The 16,285-nt window shown below is 41.8% G+C and overlaps 1 non-coding gene across 1 annotated transcript; it reads left to right on the top strand.

The window, feature by feature from the left end:
* The first annotated feature begins 6,687 nt into the window (after positions 1–6,687).
* Positions 6,688–6,796, top strand: LOC123573741 (U6 spliceosomal RNA). The gene has a single exon (XR_006698479.1). It is a non-coding gene; the product is annotated as a U6 spliceosomal RNA (small nuclear RNA).
* Positions 6,797–16,285: the final 9,489 nt, after the last annotated feature.

The raw sequence follows: 16,285 nt of genomic DNA on the forward strand, positions 1-16,285 counted from the left end.
ACACTGAGAAAATCTCCCCAGCACACCAGGTTCTTCACTAGTACCAGGTGTCAGAGCCCACGACTGGAAGAACTTAAAAGTTTGAACTAACTGTGGTTATAGCAGCAACAAAACCCAAACTCAACTCAAACCAAACTTCCACACAAGTGGCCTGGCAGAAGTATGCCTATTTCTGGACATAAAACATTTCAAAAGTTCCTTTATTACTACTGTTCCTCTACACACAATGTCTGATGGTTAATTTAAAAAATACATATATATATGAGGTGAAAACCAAGAAAACATCCAACTCACCATCAAGGAATAAAGTAATCAACAGAATAAAGGCCCAGAGATGAAGAAGATGCTAAAACAATCAAACAGGAACTTTAAAATAACCTTGATTAGCACAGGACACGACAAGAAGATCAACTTTCATCACTTCTATTTAAAATGTATTTAAAATCTTAAACAGTAAAATAAGACAAGAGACAGAAAAAAAGGCACACAGACATATAAAAACAAAACTACATTCATTACCTGACTGCACAAAAATTCCAAATAATCTTTTTAAAATGCTATTGGAATAAGTGAATCTAACAAGGTTGTAGAAGTCCAAAATATAAAAATCAAATGTCTTTTTATATACTGGCAATGAACAATTGGAAATTCAAATTTTAGGAGGCATCATTTATACTAGTACCAAAAGCATGAAATGTTTGGAGGTAAATCTAACAAAAATGTGTAAAAAATATTGTGAAAATTACAGAATATTGATGACGGAAATTAAACTACACATAAAAAATAAAGCAAACTACCATGTCATGAATAGGAAGATTCAATATAGCTAAACTTTTAGTTCTTCCCAAAGTGAGCTATAGGTTCAACAGAAATCCAATGAAAATCCAAGTAAGGCTTTTTTTGGTAGAAAATAGCGAGCTGATTCCAAAATTTGCCTGGGCTTTACCTTGCACTATATCCAAAAGTTAGCTCAAAATAGACAACAGGCATAATATCACACCTAAAATTATAACATCTTCTAGAATGAAAAAAGAAAAATCTTTGTAAACTTTTGTTAAGCAAAATGAGGTGTAAAATGGTATAATAATTTGGGGGAGCAAAATAAGCAGTTTATTATTAGGTTAAAAATACCCTTATCACACAAGCCAGATAGATACTCCTTTTCTAAGTATTTTCCTCCACAAAATGAAAACGTATCCATAAAACTAAACTGCAAATGAATGACACAAGATTTACCTGTACAGTGTCGTGGCACTATGGGACTGGCAAGGTAGTGGCATAGCCATGGTGCTCAGGCAAACTTCTCAAACCTCCCTGTGCTTCAGTCCCTAGAGGGAACTCAGCTACAGGCCATGCCCGATGAGGTTGAGGTTTGGAATGGGCCCTGGATACTGGCATTTTAAAAACTCTTCCCAGGTGGCCGGGCATAGTGGCTTTTGTAATCCCAGCACTTTGGGAGGCTGAAGTGGGAGGATGGCTGGAGGCCAGGAGTTTGAGGCCAGCCTGAGCAACATAGCAAGAGCTCGTCTCAATAAATAAGTAACTATTCTTCCAAGGCGATTTTGCTGTGCTGCTGGGTTTAAAGCTCTAGCAGGACAAGACAGTCGTTGTTTCTAGTATACACGTGAACACATTGCAGGAGGGAATATCATATACAAATTACCGCTTAAAAACATTCAGGAAGAAACATACAAAGGAGCAAAGAATTACGTATTCAACACATACGTTTTGTGCTCTAGAAGAAATTAAACAGAACATAGAATCAAACAAAAATTAAAGATAAAATAGGTCAAAAGGGAAATTGGAGAGTACAAGTCAGTGTCAGCGAGGGAAGACTGGAAATACCAACAAAGAGGAAAAAGACAAAAAGATTAAAGACACTGAAAGGAAAAGATATGGAGAACAGACAAGATACAAAATAAAGCAAAACATAACATTTCTCTCAAGTTTGAAACATGTGACAGGAAAGTGTTAATTTAGAGAAGTAAAATTCAGCAGAAAATTAAAAGGCATGAAAATGGCTAATTAACATGTGGAAGGATTCTGTGTAAATTTAGGAAAATGAAAACAACATTCAGTTGGTGCAAAAGTAATTGTGGTTTTTGCCATTAATACCTCTTTGCAGATCACATCGTCAAAAATTGAAAAGATTGATGTGTGGGCAAAGATGTAAAACTAGAAACTTGAATATAATGTTGAATAAAACTATCATTTTCAAATTCAAATACCACTTTACTTCAGCACATTTATCTTACATATACACTCGCAACTAGGAAAGGAATATGTACAAGTAAAGTCACTGTGTCATTTTTCGTCATTGTAAAAACCAGAAAAAAGTCTAAATTTTTGTTTGTAGAGGATTAGTTTAAAATCATGGAATATCTATATAATGAAAAAGGTAGGTGTTCATTGGAAAATACAGTAGCTGTCTATATTGATAGGGCAAGATCTTCAAGATTACTCAAGTGACACAACAGATATTTAACAATACCTATGAATGCATACCCTCCTGTTAGGGAACCAGGAGCCTAGGAGAGTCAGGGTGACACCACTTTAAAATCAACTCCGTCTTAAACCTAATGAGGCACATTCCTTGCCAGTTACCACCTGTATTTGCCTCTTCTCACGCTGTTAATAAAGACGTACCCTAGACTGGGTAATTTATAAAAGAAAGAGGTTTAATTGACTCCTAGTTCTGCAGGGATGGGGAGGCCTCAGAAAACGTAGAATCACGGCAGAAGGGGAAGCAAACACGTCCTTCTGCACATGGTGGCAGCAAGGAGAAGCACAGCAAAGAGAAGTGTGAAGTGGGGGAAAACCCCTTATGAAGCCATCAGATCTCGTGAGAACTCACTCATTATCACGAGAACAGCATGGAGGTAACTGCCTCCATGATTCGATTACCTCCCACTGGGTCCCTCCCATGACACATGGTGATTATGCGAACTACAGTTCAAGATGAGATTTGGGTGAGGATACATGGGTGAGACACAGCCAAACCATGTCACCACCCATGGTCATAGGATGTTAATGGCTGAGAAAAACGCCTGCAAGGACAAACTCTTATGACAGCAAAATGTCCCAATGTCCCAATATCACATAACAATATATGCTTTTAAAGATAATTATAGTCATGCTGTGGTGTGCTTGTGCACTAAAATGCCAAGGACAGCTTTCTTTAAACCAACAAGGAATAAATTTTGTCACACTGTCAGCCCACCGACATGTAGACATAATGTAGCTTAGCTTTTACATAGATAATATCCCTATATAAGAGAAACTTAAGAAAAAGATGAGAGGTTCCTCCTCTTGCTTTCTGAGGATGCCCTACTTTGTATCTGGGTAGGTTTCAGTAAACCCTCTCTTCTCACTGCACTCTGCGACTCACCTTGAATTCTTTCCTGCACAAGATCCAAGAACCTTTATTTGGGGTCTGGATTGGAACCCCTTTTCCTGACAACACTCCTCTTACGCTTGAAATTTTAATCATATGCCTGTATTTCATCTTTTTTATATGTTAAAAATTTATATGTTTTCTATGAAAAAGAGTTGGAATTTTTTTAAGTTTTAGCTTTTTATGGAGAAAATTATTAACTAGAAAATTAGACTATCAGAGAGACTTATAGTTTCACCTAGCTAAGATTTCATTCTCAAACATGGGCCATTACTTTTACTGGAATTAAGAAATTATATAATTATATTGGAACTAGTGTTGAATAATTTTATTTTTGTTCACATAAAGAAACATGAATAAATATACAATAACTATAATTGAAATCTGAAACAAGTACTAAAATTATGTGCACAGCATTCATTTTGCTACTATGCTGCAAACAGAATAGTTTCCTCTCATAGCACCTGCAGTGAAGGTCTCAAAGGACTCTTGCATGGAAGGGCATTGAAGGGGACATGAAATTTTAACTAATACCACGAGCTCACATGCTTCAAACCCAAACTTGCTTATAACTAACCAATGTCACTTCTTAGAGAACAATATTATAGGCTTTTAGTATTGTGATATAGTTTTCCCTTAATTATGTTTTGTTATCTGAAATCCCAATTAATGGTTTTAGGGTTTTTTTAAATTTTTGTAAGACAGGGTCTCGAACTCCTGGGCTCAAGTGATCCTCCCACCTCAACCTCCCAAAGTGCTGGGATTACAGGTGTGAGCCACCGCACCTGGCTAACGTTTGCTGTGGACACCGTACGACTTGTTAGCATAATCATAAGAAGACCCTAAATATACATATTTTAGCTGCTCCCAGAGTCTCTCTGTGTTTCTATAGGACAGTGGGAAACTGATGTAAATAATTAAGAAGCAAATTAATTATTTGTCAATTATGTACCCATCCTGTCCTAAATGCAAAGCAGAGGCAGCCAGTTGCCAATTACTTTTACAAGCTTCATTCTTAAGTTGAATTAGGAAAGACTAAGATGTAACCAGATGTATGTATTATCAAGTGACGAAAGTTACCTACTTTTTAAAATACTTTTTGATTTAGTCCTCCTAATTTTCCTATGATTGCAACTCCCAGAAAGAATCATAACGTAAAACCTACACCTAAGAAAATTCTGTTCTGATGCAGAGGAAATTCACCTACTTGCAAAAGCACAGTGCAGGATTGCAGTTCAGATGTCAAGTTAACCTGATGAGTGATTGGAAAACACACACACACACACACACACACACACACACACACACACACATGTTAGCTTTGTAAATTAAAAATCTGGAGCAAGCCACAGAACATGGTCTGTTTCAGAGGGGAGTGTCTTTGTTCTGCATAGCTGCTGTCCTGATGGTGTGGGCACCTCTAAGTGGTCTCTCCATTGTGCTGGACCTGGTTGCTGTGACTAACAATGGGTGGCTCTACTGGTCTGAAATCCAATGAGCATGTTAGTCACCTGCATGCCTGCTCTTATTTAAAAGAGCCAGTTCACCTCCTTTTTTACATAGTCAATTTAGATCCTCTCAGAGAAATCCCAGAATGTTCAGTTGACACATTAGTGCTGAATGAAAACTAGCTGCAATTTCCAACTTGCAGATGGTGGTGAGTACCAAAGGTAATAACAATGAATTTGTCATTCAGCCACAAGGGATTGATGCAGCCAATTGAGGCTACACTCTGCCCATAAGATTCTGCTCAGGTTTTTCACTCCATCGTGACAGGGGGAGATCACCGGAAGGGATGATTTCTTCCACTTATATCACATAGAACCCCTGCAAACGAGTTTTCACTCCACAAATACTTGTGATGGATTTTGTCATGTTCCAGACACTGCTTGACAACCTCTACAACGATTAACTCAGCTAATCCTCCGACAACACTTACTGATGAGTTCTATTACTCCGATCACTTACACATGAAGAAAGCTGGATGCTAAGTCACTTGTCCAAGGTTACACAGCTAGTGAATGGCACAGCTGGGATGTGAACACAAGCACTATGGCTTCAGAATCCAGGTTCACCCTGACTTTACTACACCACTCCTGCGCTCCAGATAGAGCTGGGTTTCCAATCTCCGCATTGTTGACATTTAGGGATAAGTAATTGTTTGTTGTTGGAGGCTATTGTATACATTGCAGTGTCCCTGGCCTCTACCCACTAGGTCCCTGGAGCAATCCTCCCTCCCCTGAGCTGTGAAAACCAAAAATGTCTTCGGATACTGCCAAATATCTCTTTGGGGACAAAATCATCTCGTTGAGATATCATTCTCTGTGTCTATCATAGAAACAGAATGACTGAAAAGAAGAAATAATAGAAAAACGTGGGATTACTAAAAACAGTCGTAGTATGTCCGTCTCTGTACATTTTGAGATAGAATTATTAGGAAATATCTCAAAACAGTCCTTTTTCTTGAGACGGAGTGTCTGTCTGTTGCCTAGACTGGAGAGCAATTGTGCCATCTCGGCTCACTGAAACATCTGCCTCCTGGGTCCAAGCGATTCTCGTGCCTCAGCCTCCCGAGTCGCTGGTATTACAGGCGCCCACCACCACGCCCGGCTAACTTTTTGTATTTTTTAGCAGAGATGGGGTTTCGCCAGGTTGGCCAGGCTGGTCTTGAACTCCTGACCTCAGGTGCTCCACCTGCCTCGGCCTCCCAAAGTGCTGGGATTACACGCCCGGCCTCGAAATAGTCCTTCTTTTGGCTTTTATGTTATCTCTCCTTCCTAGCGTTTTTCTAATTTTTTTTTTTTTTTTTTTTTTTTTTGGCTCAGGCAGCTAGGAAGTACAGAGCTCTATTTTCACCTGAAGCCACAAGTATTTGAGGAATTCGTAGGTGCTCAATATTGTTAGATACCGCATATGCACAGAAATATAGGAAGTTACACGAATTTCAGCCTAGTTGAAGAAAAGCATCGACAGGGAAATGAGAATCATTCACGCAGCCAGAACATACGTAAATGTTACCTTATGCGGCCTGTGGGAATGAAGCACGACACGACCGGTGGGGGCGGTAGTGAGCAGGGCCGGCCCTGCTGAGAAGGTCGGTGAGCCCAGTCCTGAGAGGAAAAGGCAAAGGCGAAGTGACATCCGGCCAAGCTCGCCATGTTGAGAAGGTAACAGTGAAGGTAGCAGTGAAGGCCCCGCCCAGCTGGGATGGAAGACGCACGTTGGAAGGAACGCGACCCACGGTCGGAAGCAGGCACCGATGAGCGCCGAAGGCTCGTGGACAAGAACAGAAAGCGCCCTCGCTTCGGCAGCACGTGTCCTGAAATCGAAACGGTACGGGGAAGGTTAGCAGGGCCCCTGCGCAAGGATGGCACGCAAATTCCTGAAGTGTTCCAAATAAATAAATGAATGAGTCAGAACAGGAAATGGTTCTGGGCGTTTCAGGAATAATGACGAGCTGCCGGGAACGAGGGCTGTGCAGGGGCTCATGGTGGGTTCCGGAAGTTGTTACTAATCTGCTCTATGGTGAGAAGACAGAGATCGAGGTGCTGGCAGTGAAATGGAAAGTAAGGGGTGATTAAGGGAAAAGATTTGAAATTGAAGAATTGACAGGGAAAATAAGAACAAATGTGGTAGGCTGCTTCTCAGTGAGCTCCCAGTAACCCCTTTCTCCTGGGAGCCACCCTCCTGTGGGAGGTCCCCCCGCCCCGCAGTGTGGGCTAGACCTAGTGACTCATTTCTGATGAACAGAATATGGCAGAGTAAGGGGTCACTCTTACAAAAGAATGTGACTTCCATCTTGGGTGTTAGTAACCTCTGGGGAGACCCACATGACGATGAAATGATGTTCCTGGACCAGTCAGAGAGGACCAGAGAACTGTCAGCAATCCCATGAGTGAGGCTGGACGTGAATGTGTCCCCCAATCCCCCACGTTCAGCTGTGAGATGACCACAGCCCTGGCCACAGCCTTGACTGCAGCCTTATGGAGAACCTGGGCCAGAGGATGCTGCTAGGCCACGCCTGGACTCCTGAGCCACAGGAACTGTGAATGGACCAAAGTGTGCTGTTTGAATCCACTAAATCCAGGGGGCATTACTTACACAGCAATGGAGAAAAAGTACAAGCTTACAAGATGAAAAATAACTTTCATCTCAAATATAGGACACAGTTTATTCAGTGTACATATTTAGGTATATGATTTTTCTGAAAATTAACCAAAGGGGGAATGAATAAAGAAATAGAAACATCAAAGCAAGGAAAGGAAGAGAGCCCACAGCTAACAGAGAAAATGTTGTTGCGCTTTAAGTACAGAAGACAGGGATCTCTCTTCATGGGTAATGGCCCTCCCGTGTTAGCCATCTACTTGCTGTCTCCAGCATTATGCAGCGACATGTAACTGGACTGTGTTCAGAAAATTAAAATGACGTATTCAAGGTAAATATCTAGGAACATTTCAGCCCTTAGGAAGTAGAAGAATATTCTATCTCCTGTCTACAATCTCCATATTTTCTAACAGACAGATAATGCAACTCATTCTGCTATGCATCAGCTAGTTAACTAGCAATGCCTTTTCCTCTACTGATGAGTACAGGAGTTCTTTGAAAGAATTGCTTGTTTCAAAGAGGTCGAAGTGCAGAGTACAATGGTGGTTGCCAGGGGTTGGAGGCATGGGGCATGGGGAGAGGTTGGTCAAAGGATACATAGATAAGATGAGTGCGTTCTGAAGATCTATGTACAAGACGATGCTGTCAATAAGAATGGATTACTGTATACTTGAAACTGTTAAGAGAGAAATGCTCTCACCACAAGAAAAACAAATAACTATGTAGGTGATGGATATGTTTAATAACTTTGACTGTGGTAATGGTTTGACAGTGCATGCATATATCAAAACTTCCCATTGTGCACTGTAAATATACACAATCTTTACTTACACCTCGAAAAAGCTAGGGTGGGAGAAGGAAACACTATTATAAATCACAGCACACTTGAAGGAAAGAGAAACGGACACCTATTTCAACATGTACGATCATAACAGGAAGAAGAATGTGAGTTCCATGAAGGCAGGCATTTGCTTTGTTCTCATCATAGTCCCAGGCCCTGGCGCATGTTAGATGGTCCCTAGTGATGAGGTGAGTATAATTAATAATGGAGACGAATACTCAGGGTCCTTAAACATATGCGCAAAGCAAATACACTTTATCCTGCATGCAATTCTATATTAATTAGCACTCTTAGTTTATAAGCTTACTAACCACGTGTTGATGAGTGATTCTGTTACTCAAACTTTCAAGCCCATTGCCAGAAACCAAAGCTATCGGTCAGTGTGTTAGTGATCCCCAGGGAAACAGGAGCAATGGGATACGCGTGGTGGATAATTTCACATGTCAGCTTGGCTAGACCAGGATGCTCAGATATTTGGTGAAATGTTATTCTGTATATTCCTGTGAGGATATTTTTGGATGAGACTGACATTTCAATGGATGAACATTGAGTAAAGCAGACTTCCCTCCATAATGTGGAGGGGGGAGGGGGCTCATCCGAGCAGCTGAAGGCCTGAATGAAACAAAGGCTGATATCCCCCAAACAAGACATGCTTCTGTAGCAGACGGCTGCTGGCTTTAACTGCACCAGTGCCTCTTTCTTGGTCTCCAGCCTGCTGGTCCATTCTGCAGATGCTGGACTTGGCTATAGCCTCCACAATCTTGTGAGCAAACTCCTCAAAATAAATCTCTCTCTCCCCCCACCTCCCCCTCCACATTGTATTGGTTCTGTTTTTCTGGAGAGAGCCTTAACACAATGTGGATGTGTGTGCAGGTGCATATGCACATATAGAGGTTTATTTTTTATTTTTTAATACCTTTTTTTTTTTTAGAGATGGGGGTCTCACTATGTTGTCCAGACTGGTCTCAGATGGGCTCAAGCAATCCTCCCGCTATGGTTTCCCAAAGTGCTGAGATTACACACATAAGCCACTGTGCCCAGGCTAAAGAGATATATTTTAAGGGAAGATCTGATTCTGCACTTCAAGTCTGAAGGCCACCTGCTGACAGGCTCCCCTTTTCTCAGAGGGTGTTCCATTTTCTGTTAAGACCTTCTTCCACTGACTGGATGAAGGCTGCCCACACAACGGAGGGGACTTGGCTTCCTCAAAGCCTACTGATGTAAATGTTAGTCTCATTTTTAAAATATCCTCACAGAAACATCTGGAATAATGTCTGACCAAATATCTGGGTACAGTGATCCGGCCAAGTTGAGACATAAAATTAACCACCATGGCCTACACTTTTATCTTTTTGGCTGCAATTCTGTCAAAGACTTCTGCTCTTCATAACATCTCACTCACTAGCTCCACGAAGCCATATGATACAAACCTTGCCTGTGTAGCCTTCAGTTTTTTTCCGAAAGAAGTCTATTAAACGCTAATCAAGTATCTTCTCCTCCAAGCTCAGTAGCTTGGGCCTTCAGCAGCTGTTCCCCATTCCTATCCATCTCCCTGAGCTACCCTGGCATTCTTATCAGGACACTGGAGGAATCTGTCTATGTGCCTCTAAAGATTCAGCACCCACACATGATAGAAATCACTGTGTTCACACCGTATCTATATATCTGCCCATCCTTTTAAATCATTCCAATAAAGCAGATTAGAAGCAGTAATAGGATTCAGCTGCTTGCTTTATACTGTTGATGGTTCCAGTTTAAGGACCATCAATGGTATAAAGAAGGCAGCTGAGTCCTATTACTCAGCTGCTGAGTATAAAGAAGGGAAACTAGTTTGAGGATGCTAGACGTCCAGCTAACATCCTCAAACCATTTTCCTTTAACTTCTAACCAAAATGCCAAGCAAATCGGGGTGGGGGGCAAGGTTAACATTAACAACATGAGACAGACCACCTAATGTCAGACTGTGCATGGTGTTGGCGATAATAATAACAAAGATGAAGGTTGACTGAGAAAAATCTTGGCCAGAATTCAGCACATCCTACCTAAGGCTACTCCATCAGAAACAGACCACTTGGAAAAGCTGAAAGTGTTTGTTTTCTGAAACTGAAGTACCTGTAGCAACTGGTCCAAGGTTCTGGAGAATAGAATTAATAGAAGGAATCAAACTTATGCTATTTTAGAAGGTTTTTTTAAGAACTCCATAGTGTGACCAGGCGCAGCGGCTCACTCCTGTAATCCCAGCATTTTGGGAAGGTGAGGCGGGAGGATCACGGGGTCAGGAGTTCGAGACCAGCCTGGCCAATATGGTGGAACCCTGTCTCTACTAAAAGTACAAAAATTAGCCAGGCATGGTGGCGTGTGCCTGTAGTCCCAGCTACTTGGGAGGCTGAGGCAGGAGAATCGCTTGAACTCGGGAGGCGGAGGTTGCAGTGAGCCAAGATCGCACCACTGCTCTCTAGCCTGGGAGACAGAGGGAGACTCCCCATCCCCCCAAAAAGGAACCCCATAGTCCAATTATATGTATCCAGGACCCTATCCAGAAATGAGAGGAAGAAGTGCCTGCCCACTGGGAGTGTCAGCAGAGGGCGTTTGCTTCATTCTACTCTCAAAGACCCTCACATCTAACCTGCTCCCCCTGACATCCAGGCCTTTTCATCTGAGGTCAAAGTGCTATTGCCATGCAGCTTAGGCTTGCATGCAGTAATGACTTGCTTATACATTTTTGTAAGTGTGCACATAGGTCTAATTAATGGTTTTCCTGTGGACAGGTGATAGACCTGTGCAGATTCTTTGGGTCATTTTTGTTTGGTTCATAGTTCATTCTGCAGCATTCTAAACTCTTGCCAAGCTGCAGTGAGCAGGTTCTCTATTTGCCTTCTATCTGCTAATCATCTTTCAGTGCTGTCTATCTCTTGTAGGATAGCACAGGATAACTTCCCTCAGCCAGTTGAAGCACCCTCTACACTTATGCATAAATCAGCTAATATCAGCCAGGTGTAGTGGTGTGCACCAGTAGTCCTAGCTATTTTAAAGGCTGAGACAGGAGGATTGTTTCAGCCCAAGAAGTCAAGTCTTCAATGAGCTATGATTATTGCACTGCATTCTAACCTGGGCAACAGGATGAGACCCCATCTCTTTAAAAATGTCAGCTGTATGTCTGTGTCCCCTTCCTCAATCCATGTCCCTATTATTGTTCTTTCCACACCAATTCTATTCCTGTCTTCCCTCCATCAGCCTCAAATTTTTAGAGCTTGCACAGACCAAATAGTAGAGTTATCTCTCTCTACTGTATTGCTATAGGAAAATGACAGAGGGTGGTTTCTTTCTCCCATTTCCAGTCCCATCTTTTCAGCACCTAGACAGCACCTACAAATCCTAGGATGAAAAGTGGAGAGTAACCTACATGGAATCTATGGAAAAGCTAGTATTTCAGAAAAAAATAAATAGGGGATCATCTGGGAATCTCTACAAAAGAACGTATCTCTGACAGTTATCTCTGTCAAGATACAGAAGAACATATCAAAAATTTCTTGGGATCCTAAAGATATTTTATTCTCTGCTAATGTATTGGTTATCCATTGCTGCATAACAAATTGCTCCCAGCTTCATGGCTTGAAGCATCACCCATCTGCTGCCTTGCACTTTGCAAGCATCAGGAATCAGGCTTAGCTGGATCTTCCGCTTCAGCTCTCACAAGACAGCAATCATGATGTCAGCTAGCGGCATTCTCACTTGAGGCTCAAATGGGGAAGCATTTGCTCCCACACTCAGGTTGTTGGTGGCATTCCTTCTCCTGTGGTTGCAGAACGGAGGTCCCGACCTGAGGCCACTTTCAGCTCCTAGCGGCTGTCTCTGGCTCTTGAGGATGCCTACAGTTCCTAGATGCTGCGCACAGCTGTGCACCACATGGGGCACCTACTTCATTAAGGCAGCAAGAAGAGTTTCTAGAACGCGTCAGCTGGCCAGCCAGAGTCTTCTAGAACATAGCATATCATGGAGCAAAACCCCAGCCCCTTCGCCATACTCTGTTGGCTATACGGAAGACATAGGTCCCACCCACACTCAAGGAGAGGGGATCATACAAGAATGTGAATACCAGAGGTTGTGGATTGGGGCTCCACCCTAGAGCAGGCCATTACCATTAAAGAAGAGGAGAAAACTCATAAGGAGAGAAGCAACGTAAATGAAAACTTGGCAACATTAGATTTAAAAAGTAATTATGCTGCAAAAAATCAAATCAGTCATGTGAAAAATAAAGTTTCCCAAGAATGCATATGAAATGACTGAAAAGAAGAAAACAAGTGAGAAAATGACAGATGATGTACAGAAAAGAGAGCCAATGTTTGGAAAAAAAACTGGTGTTTCTTCAGAAAGCCGAGAACAAATGCAACAGAAGCAATAAGCAAAAATGATATGTATAATGTGTATGAAATTATATATGGATGTAAATTGAGATGTCTAGATAGTAGAAGAACATTTTCCATATATGAAGCTACACCTCTATTTCCAAGTTAAAATGGTGCACCATATGCAAAGGAAAAATTGTGTTAAGGTAGGCATCCATCCTGGAAAAGAGTCCAAATGATAATGGTAAGGATTGCACCCTGAGAAAGTAAGGCAGAAAGCAAGCAGTTTCCTTTAGAGGATTAAGCTGGCCTCATATTCCTCCTCCTGTAGCAATAAATGCCAAGGCACAGAGAATATTTTCTATAGACTTTTAGAGAGGAAAAGACTGATAAGCCATGAATTTCATAACTAACTGTCTTCTGTGTAAATGTTGGAGACAAAGTTAAACAAGAATGATGAAACAACGCTACATCTCCCGTAAAAACTGTCTTGAGAACCAAACTGAACAATGAGCAGCAGGAAACACATGAAAAAAGAATGGCAAGCTGTGGAATGAAAGAACAGTCACTGAACCCAGGAAAATGTATACACTAATATATAATTAACGTAACTACTTCTAAAATAAGAGGTAAATATTAAATCTTTAAAGAAGGTACACAATGTTAAACATTATTTGAACCTAAAACTACAGATTAAATTACAAAACCCAAAACGTCATATTCAAGTATTGACATATTACAAACCCATAATATTAGCCAGTTTGTGAGTAGCCCAAAACACAGTGGAATGGAATAGAAAACCAGCAACAGATTCGTGTTTTCCATAAGAAAAGGAACTAAGCATTTATGTGGAGAAATCTAAGTAAACAGGTTACCAAAATTGTCTCAAGTATAGAAAACTTCAGTAGACCAAAGGCCTTGAAAAATTTTAAAAATAACAGGTCAAAAATTAACCTCCAGGAAAAAATGAGCAAATTCTACCAAAATCCTCATGGGATAGACATTTTTGTTAAGATAAAATTCACATAACATAAAATTCACCTTGTTAACTATTTGAAAGTGTACAACTCAGTGTTTTCACATATATCCACAATGTTCTACAACCATCACCACCAATTTCAGAACATTTCCATCACCCCAGAAACAATTAAGCATTAAACAGTCACTCCCCATTCCCTGTCCCACTAATCTACTTTCTGTCTCTATATGTTTGCCCGTTCTGAACATTTCACAGAAATACAATCCTATGCAGCTGACCCTTGAACAACACGGGGTTAGAGAAGCCAGCCTTTTGCACAGTTGAAAATCTTCATATAACTTTGGACTCTCCAAAGACTTAACTACTATTAGCCTACTGCTGACTGGAAGCCTTATGGATAACATAAACAGTTCATTAACATGTATTTGGAATGTTGTATGTATTAGATACTGTATTATACAATAAACTAGAGAAAAGAAAATGTTATTAAGAAACTCATTGGGAAGAGAAAATACATTTACCATTCATAAGTGAAAGTGAGTAGGCTGAGGAGGAGGAGGAAGAGGAGGGGCTGCTCTTGCTGTCTCAGGGGTGGCAGAGGCACGAGAGTGGAGGGGGTGGGAGGGGAGGCAGGAGAGGTAGCACACTCAGTGCAACTCGTATAGAAAAAAATCCACTTATCAGTGGACATGCACATTTCAAACCCTTTTTTTCAAGGCTCAGCTGTAATATGTGATCTTTTGTGTGTGGCTTCTTTCACTGAACATATTTAGTGTCCATCAGTAAACTGGCATGATAAGGCCCAAGAACTATGGGCAGGCATTGATGTCCTCTGCTACACCCCTGGCATCACTTCAGTCCATTCACACACTCTCCAGTATGTGAACCGCTCCAGTAAGTTCATTTTGCCTCATCCTTAGTTCTTCAAAGTGATTTCTTGGAAGAAGGGAGGGAGGGAGGGAGGGAGAAAGGAAGGAAAGGATAGGAAAGGAAAGGAAAGGAAAGGAAGAAGGGAGAAAGGAGGGGAGGGAGGAGGAAGGAGAAGAAAGGAAGGAAGGAGGGAGGGAAGGAAGGAAAGAGAGAAGGAGAGTGGGAGGGAAGAAAGGGAAGAGGGAAGGAGAGAGGGAGAGAAGGAAAGGAAGGAAGGAAGGAGGGAGGGAGGGAAGGAGAGAAGGACGGAAAGAAGGAAGAAAGGAAGGGAGGGTGGGTGGGTGGGTTAGTGGGACTAGCTATAGTCCCTACTGTGGTGATCAGTCTTGAAGCCAGAAGTGATACTTACCATTTCCGTCCTCCACCACTCATCCTAAATCCCCTCACCTTTGGTCAGCATGGGTGCTGATTTAGGTTGCTTACTTGGCAGAAAAACCCAATATTCATCCCTGATTACCAGGTGCTTGTGAGACTAAGGTTGCTGCAGTTGCACATTTATGGTTATTAATGAACATTCAGCAATAACAGGTTCCCTGGTGAATATCCTAACTTCCAGATATACTCCTTCCAGCCCAGTTTTGTACCAGTGACTTTTCTTCCATGTGATAATCAGAGTCAATAAGACCCTACAAGTATAGTAAGTCATTTTGTTGCCTAATGGTCTACTGGTATGAGGAGCTCCAAATGACCAGAGAGCAGCCATAGCTGTAAGTTTGGTAGAACATCTACCTCTGTCTGGGGCAAGCATCTCCCTCCTGGGCTGTAGTGCAGCTGAGCCTGAAGTTTCAGCATGGGGAGCACCAATTCCCCAAGTGGGTCTCTGGATCTAACCATGAGAAGAAACATCCCTGCTTCCACTGCTGGTTCCTGTACCTCGCCTGCTACCTACTGAACATCCAACCCCAAATCCTGACTATTGGTTCCACATACAGTCCCCACCTTGAAGGTCAGAGTCCTAATTCCACTGGATATCATTGCAAGCTTGTGTGTCAGTGGCACTTTTAAGAGGCTGTACTAGTCTGCTAGGGCTGTCATAACAAAATACCACAGACTGGATGGCTTAAACAATAGCAGTTAATTTTCTCACAGTATGGAGGCTGGAGTCCAACCTCAAGGTGTCAGCAGGGTTTGTTTCTTCTGACGCCTCTCTCCTTGGCTTGCAGGTGGCTGTCTTCTCACTGTGTCCTCATACGGTCACCTTACGTCTAGGAGTGTTGTCTGTACCCTAATTGCCTCCTTATAAGAACACCAATCATTTGGGATTAGGGCCCACCCAAATGACCTCATTTTACCTTAATTACCTCTTTAAAGGCTCTATCTCCAAATATAGTCACATGTTGAGTTACTGGAGATTAGGACTTCAACATATTACTCTTGGGAGGACACAGTTCAGCCATAGCAGAGGTCATTCCAACATTCTGTCTTGGCAGTAGGGTCTGGGTGATGTGACAATGTTATTCCCCCTGTCACACATCCTTGGGCATAAGGAGAAGTCCTTGATGCAAAGAGATCTCACTCAGTGTCCCATGATGATAACTCTGGCACTCGATGAAAACTGGATAGTGCTGGCCAAGGCACCACAGTAGGGAAGGCATACCTGGAATATGTGTCAATACCCCCTCCAAGTTAAAAGTGTCCAATGTAATCACCTTGACGTGGAATGGTGGTTTGGTCTCTTTGGAGTCTGGTAC

The sequence above is a fragment of the Macaca fascicularis genome, chromosome 5 (assembly GCF_037993035.2).
Source record: "Macaca fascicularis isolate 582-1 chromosome 5, T2T-MFA8v1.1".
NCBI lineage: Eukaryota > Metazoa > Chordata > Mammalia > Primates > Cercopithecidae > Macaca > Macaca fascicularis.